This window comes from Pipra filicauda, unplaced genomic scaffold (genome assembly GCF_003945595.2).
Source record: "Pipra filicauda isolate LSUMZ 115617 unplaced genomic scaffold, ASM394559v2 scaffold1_size10287979_pilon, whole genome shotgun sequence".
Taxonomy (NCBI): domain Eukaryota; kingdom Metazoa; phylum Chordata; class Aves; order Passeriformes; family Pipridae; genus Pipra; species Pipra filicauda.
The window spans coordinates 5,256,743-5,263,809 of record NW_024104310.1 but is presented as its reverse complement, the minus strand read 5'-3'; the positions used below and the strand labels follow the sequence as shown (position 1 = coordinate 5,263,809).

Genomic DNA, 7,067 nt, shown 5'->3' with positions numbered 1-7,067 from the left:
CTTGTTTAAACTAGGACCCTTTCTGCAGCCACAGGCTGCCATTACTTACACATCATTCAGGATCATCTAATTGAAGTTTTTTTAAGTTTCACAGACGAGGTCACCTGAATAATTAATTAATATAAAAGACAAGTGCGTACAACACTCCAAATTGACTTAGTTTGTTGAGTACTATCACAGGGCTTTGCCTTTGAGGCCCTTTCGATGGAAGAGGGAATGCTCACAGGGAATTTCAGGTTTTCAGAGCTAAGGGACAGTGACTTTGGCACACAGATATTGAGATGTAGACAAGGTGGGCAGCAGTGGTTTTAAGACAGCACCGCTAGAAGTGGAAGGGGACATATCAACCAACCACTTAAGTTATTGTCCTTTCTGGTTCCTATGACTGTGTCTAAGCACTTAGCTCCTTGCTCAGCGTCTCGGATGCATGCCAGCTCTGCCTGGGAGGAGAGGTATGAGTGCCCACCATCCCCTTTTTGTACCTGGGTTTCTACTGAGAGGCTTTCAGCCTTTTTTTGATCAAACTCGAGTCAAACTTCTGCATGATCAGAGAATTAGACTGTCATGCTTCTGCATGTGATTTGCCATCCATCAGACACGCAGCCAGAAGACAGTGGGGTGTCAGGCACTCCTAAGCACAGGAAAAAGCAGTAAGAATTTTCCTCACGGAGGGGGAAGCTTTGCAGAGTGTTGTTCAAGCCTAAAAGATATGGATATTTTTACAAATGAGGCCCTATTTTGCCAGTGCTTCCAACTCCAATTAGTAAAATGGGATTATAAAACTAGGAAGCTCATTTTGTATTTTTATAGGGTCTCCTCCAGGAGAGGAGGAACAGTTATGAAAGGACAGAACAGCCAGCAACAAAAGGAGTTAATAAAGGCTATATGGGACCTTAAATTCTCCCTCATAAATGTCTATGTGCACAATGCAGCACACTGTCTAAAATTCTTTTCATACAATAAAGTAGTAGTGCTTTGATGAAGAAAATTAAAGAGGCTTCTTGTCCTTATATATATCTGGCTCCTGGCTGTTTAGCTTTGGGGTTTAAGAAGTTTCTATTGATGGTTTTCCCACAGTGAGGAATTTTATAAGGTTTCTTGTCCATGTGAATTCTTTGATGTCTGGGATGGAATAAGCAGCCTTTCCTGTTACAGACACATTCACATGGAAAGGCCATCCATGAACTACCTACCTGGTGTCTACTCAGCTTTTGGGAAAGACATAGAACATAGATAGCTCTGAAACAGCTCCCCTAATGTCAGACCTGTCTGAAAACAAAAACAAGATTTAAATACTATCAGAAAAATAGAGAGACAAACAATGCAATAGCAGAAGTCTCCAACGAAGGTACATGATCCCTGGTGCTGACTGAGTTTGGCTGCCTCTTTGCAGTGAATGTGCAAGGGATCTTCCAAAGAAAACTTAAGCAGCATAATTAAAGTCCTCTTGTATCACATAGGAGCTGCACTAATAAAATTCATCCAATTCCCAACTTTTGAATACTTTGTCTTGCAATTTCACCTTGCTATTATTACACCTATGTTGCACTGCTGCTGTGTAGTCACCCCCCTGAAACGGGTAACAACGAGAGCTCGGGGCATGCACCAGATCTGAATTATATTCAGCGGTAGGTCCATTAGGTTTCCTCAGGGCAGCGCAGCCATGGGCAGTCCCAGGGCCACGAGCCGCAGCTCTCCCGTGCCAGGACCGCGGCCTCTCTGGGCCGCCCGGTGCCGTGTAATCCCCGTGGGGCGGATCAGGGTGCGAGGGCTGTGACCCGGCTCCGAAGACGGCCGGCCCGGGATCCCCGGTGGCCGTGTCCCGGGATCCCCGGTGGCCGTGTCCCGGGGCGGCTCCGCAGCCGCCGCTCCCCCACCGGGAGGGGAGCCCGGGCCGCCCCGGCGCCCCCGCCGCGCCCTGCCCGGGGCGGGCCGAGCCCTCCCGGCTTTGCCGGCGCCTGCGGGGGATTAGCGGGGCAAAGCGCTCATCCGCCGCTGACCCCGAGGCAGGACCGCAGCCGGGCCGGGGCCTTCCGCAGGAGGAGGAGGGCGAACCCGAGGCACGGCCGCCGGCGGTGGCGCGGCCCCGGCCCCCTCTGCGGGGCTGGCTCTGCGGAGACCGGAGGTTTCGCTGCGGGTAATCCCCGGCCGGGGAGCGGCGGGCAGGGCAGGCGGGGTAGACCCGGGGCCGGCGGCTGAGCAGGGTCTCTCCATGGGGCCACGCCTCGCCGAGGATTCGGGACGGCCCGGCCCCCCCGGGATGGTGGCCCGGCCCCTGAGGGTGGTGCGACCCCGGGACTGGCCGGTGCCTCCCGCCGCAGCCGCGGTGTCGGGACGGGACGGGACGGGACGGGACGGGACGGGCGGGCGGGGGCTCTTCGGAGCCGGGAGGTCCCGGCACTGGGTATGTGAGGGTGCGGGTTGGCCCTTGCACTCTTTCGTTCAGGTGAATCCTGCTTGTTTCTACATTTTTTTTCTTTCCTTTTTTTTTTTTTTTTTTTCTTTTCTTGTGAGTTTCTGGGTAAGGAACGCGTACGGAGTAGTCGGGAGCGATGCCTGGAGTGCGTCGTGCCCGCGGTGGGACCAGCCGGGCGCTCCCGGAGCAGGGCAAAGCCGTGCCCGCCCGAGGGACGCGCGGGGCTGCGGCGTGACCGTGGCCTCGGCAGGACACGCGTGAACTCTTACTGTGCCCAGTGTACACCCACACCCCGTAACTCCTTACTTGATAATGCTAAGTGGTAGCAGATTTTCTTGTTGTCTATAATGCCTTCCTTATCTTGCTATCAAATGACTATATCACGTTAATATCAAGCCCTGCCAAAACTCATTGATACAGCTGCTAAATTAATTTTGAGTTGCCACTTCGCTACGGTTAGAAGTTCTGAAAAATAAGGAGTGAGTGAGGTTGCACATATTGATTTTTATGGCCTTATAAAGTTTTACTGTGTTAAAATAGGAAAATTGAGTGATGCTTTAGCTTTGAAAGCTAAGTTATTTGCTAATATATTGATCTAGTGTTTAGTCATTGAAAAATTATTCTCATCACTTGCATTGCCTCTCTTCTGGGAGCCACAAAATGAGCTGGATATTATTCAGTTCATGGATTACTAGTGTCAGTTCATTACTTCTGGTGGCACAAAGTCCAAATACAATTTGATAATGAACCATTCCCCCTTCTGTTATTAATCTTGTTTTCATGATTGTAATATCCCTGCATAAATATTATCTGTTGGATGACAATTGCCAAAAAAATCTTTAGCTCTCATTTGTTTTCAAAATATCAGAGCTTTTAGAATTGACTACAGTAATTAAATTTAGCATTTTGTTTCTATGTTCTTTTCATACCCTCTTCCTTTAACTAAAAGTTGTCTTAAGAAAAGCTGGGGTGCTGTACTGGTGTCACGTTTAAACTCTGAAGGATTGTCATCCAGTGGGTAGCCCCTATGCACAAGATTAGATTGAATGCTTACAGCCCTTGCTGATTGTTTAACCTGTTTCTTAAAAAAACCCTCCTCAAATGGAGTTTCCTGAGAACTGTAAACCTCAGCATGCAGTGGGACTTTGACTGTTGTGGTGCATGGCAGGGAATGGAAGAAAACCAAGGTGGAACCCAACACTGAAGTAGATCTCTTGCATCCATGTCCCCTGAAAATGTTCAGAGAGTGAAGAGCTGGAGCCTCCCATGAGCAGGGCTGGCCAATTCAGTCTGCAGCAAGTCAAAATGTCATGATTAGCTGAATAATAATCAGCAGATGAAATGTCAGTGTGGACACCCAATATGCATTTATCAGTAGAAGGAGATCAGGTACCAATACCACACAGTACTGTTTCTCTACTGCATGTAGAAGTTTTACAAAGGTCAAGGAGTCCAGAGGCATCAAGTGTCTCTGAAAGCTGTCTTGCCTTGTTGGGAAAGTTGTCTCTGGATATCAGCAAAGAGAAAAAGTGTCTACAGAAGAAGCAGTTACCCAGCCTTTCAGAGAGTAAACACTAAAAAGTGGCCTCAAAATTGGATCAGTTTCTTCCTTGAACAGCCCTAAGTTTGAAATATATACTTTGAATATGTTGTCTGATACTAGGTTAAATTTATCACCACTCCTTGCCACCAAATGCTTTAAGTAACCATTTATTTCTGCATTCACATTAATTTAGGGTTTCGTTGTTGAATTCAAAGTTTGCTTGGCAATGTCATTGCATGCTTCTTGCCTTTTCTGTGTATCATCAGAAAACATCCAAGTTGCCTGACAGCTTTCAGGTCATAAGATGTGACTGGCTTGCAGTTTTCCCAACTGTAGCATAGGGCTGATATTCATTTCGTCAGTTGTCAAGCTATAACTCTTTGTTTCCAGCATTTAAGTAGGATAGAATTAATTTCATCGAACGTGTCTGCAACTGAAGATGTGTAACTGGGTTCCTTTCATAGTCAGTGGAAACTTAGCCAGTAGAATCAACAGAGTCTGAAGATCAAGTGTTTTATCCTAAGATAGGTACTAAGCTGGTCAGGTGAATCATTTTGGTTGCTTTGACTGACTACATTGAAATCATAGCATCTAGCTTAGGTTCCAGTATGTGTATTCTACACACCAACTTAGATGAAGCCCACCGAAGCTGATGTGACTTGTGTCTTTTTTACTCACGTAAGCACACAACAGTGAAAGAAATGGACTGACTATTAGAAAAGCTTGTTGATTTTTACTGTTCATCTACCACAGCTGGGACTAAAGAGATTTTTTTTTCCCCCCTATGGAAGGTTTCTTGCAGATGGGAAGGACAGTTGTTTAGTTCTGGGAACACACTGGGAAAGTAGTAAGCCAACTGATGTGCAGTCAAAGAGGATAATTCAGATAGACACATGCGTAAAATTATAATGCTAAGTGCATTGAGCTATTGACAAATTCAGTAAAAAACCCACCCTGTTGTGTTCCAAACGCTTGTCTTTAACTAGTTACCAAACTAGATAATCTGCTGACACTGAGCTTGGATTTGAGTATAGTTCCCATTCAGATATAGGTTGTATCATAATTGAAATCAGAGGCCAAATATCCCCCCAGAATTAATTGGGAGTGATATTGGAATTTCCAGAGCAAAACTTACTCTTTGAATGATGGATAAGATAATATACTGCATAAATTACTCATTACAGCTGCATTTATACAAGCTGAGAATCTGAGCTGCAATCCGTGTTCTAAGTTGAATGACCAAATTATTTGGACATTTAGCCAGAAATTTCTAGGTGCTAGTATGATGAAGGGCATATTGTAGCCTCATGCTCTTGGCTTGTTTTGAGAATTCCATACCTTTAACTTTCTTATTAAGTATTTACCAGTGTGGCATAAACTCATGAAATAAGAAGAAATGTGGTTTGGGATTTTATTGTGCTGTTACATTTAGCATTTCAGGGTCTCACTCTGCTTCGTGATCAGTACCAGGCCAAAGAACTTCTAAATTAGATATTGGATAAAGGTGATAAAGGTGGTGAAAAAGGGAGGTGAGGGTTTTTTTTTTTATTGGATATAACAAACCTTATCAGTCTTTTTTCTGTTTGTTTGTGTTTTGGGTTTTTGTTTTTTTTTTGTTTGGGGTTTTTTGTGTTAGGGTGATTATTTTTTCTGGCATCTTTCACAACCTGAGGGAGTGCAAGTGTCACATACAGAGAGGTAACGGACCTGACAGGCAATGTGAGCTGGTGTTCCTGGCACCTGACATCTACCAGTCATGGCACACGTGAAGATGTCTGGCAAATTACAGGGTAGGATATGTGCAGGAGCTATCTGTTTAGACACAAGTGATGTTTGCAATGTGAAGGAGAGAGTGATGTGGACGAATAAAACAAAAGATGACCTCAGTAGGTCTGTTTTGAACTGGTTCCAGTTTTCAAAACTTTAAGATTGTGGTAGCCAGGAGACAAGATGCTGGATTTGTTGTAGTTATATATGAATATGTGTCTGCTTTGCTAATCATGTAGTCTCCCTTTGTGGAGAAAGATGAATAATATGAGGCAAGGTGCCTCTCTTGTTTCATTAGCTCCTTATGGAGGAAATGAATATCTTTTCATCGAAGTGGGATGAAGGTCCATTCAGAAACTATTGGGAGGAAAGGTTTAGAGAGAAGTTGCACACTTAGGTGGTATGAAACAGTAGTAAAAATATTGGATTAACATGTAATATCCTATGCGAAATTCAGGCTCCATTGTGCTTTCAATGCAAACTTATAAGCTTATTCCCACTTGATGGTGTCGTCTGTAATGTTCTGTGGCCTTGACTGTAAAGCCTCCACAGGACAATTGGTTTGTGTCTGAAGCTTTAGGTGTGATAAATGTACTTAATTGAATTGCCTTTGCAGCAATCAGATAGTCCACAGGAGATATACTGTGTTCTTCATGAGCCTTCCCCTTCCCTTTCCAAACTCACTAGATACTGAAAATGATGGAGAATGCAGTGGTCTGCCAGTGTGGATGCTGAGCAGGGCATCTCTGGGTATCTCTAATACGTGGCTTGAGGTCTGCTGCATAGGGTGTGTATGTTTGATGTGAAGCAAAAAATTATATAGGACTGGCTCATAAGAATTCTCCCCCAGTTTCTTCTTATGACTGATACTAGATCCCCCTCTCAGAGAAAAAAAAATCAAAACCAAAAATACCAACCAAACAACCAAACAAAAGAAAACACAAAACAAAACAAAAAAACCCCCAACCACATTGGGTTATTGTCTTAGAACTCCAAATCTATGTTTTCCCTGCCCCGAATACCCTGAATTTGATCACTGTGTCACAGTCTGTTTGGCTCTCTCAAATTTACAGGACGGTGTACTCTCTGATTTAAACTTTATTTCATGAGAACTGTAACAAACACAACAAACAGGGCTCAATCCCCTTTTGAGCAGGTCAGTCTATCACGTGAATTAATTTATTCACCATTCAAGCCATAAGTATTCATAACTTATAACCCATAACTTAACACATGAACTTATGAGCAAACACAAAAGAACAAAACCTAGCTGGGGGTAAGAGACTGCTTATCCCTGCTCCTCAGTCACAGTGCAGGTGTCTCCTGTATCACACCAAGGAG

The 7,067-nt window shown here is 44.6% G+C and overlaps 1 protein-coding gene across 2 annotated transcripts in view; it reads left to right on the top strand.

Annotated features, from left to right (window-relative positions):
* The first annotated feature begins 1,821 nt into the window (after positions 1-1,821).
* The window catches only part of MYO3A (myosin IIIA), a 119,636-nt gene continuing 114,390 nt past the window's right edge, over positions 1,822-7,067 (top strand). For both annotated transcript variants that reach the window (XM_039380741.1, XM_039380742.1), the window contains exon 1: positions 1,822-2,137. The gene's annotated coding sequence lies outside the window, so the exon portion shown is untranslated. The remainder of the gene's footprint in view (positions 2,138-7,067) is intronic.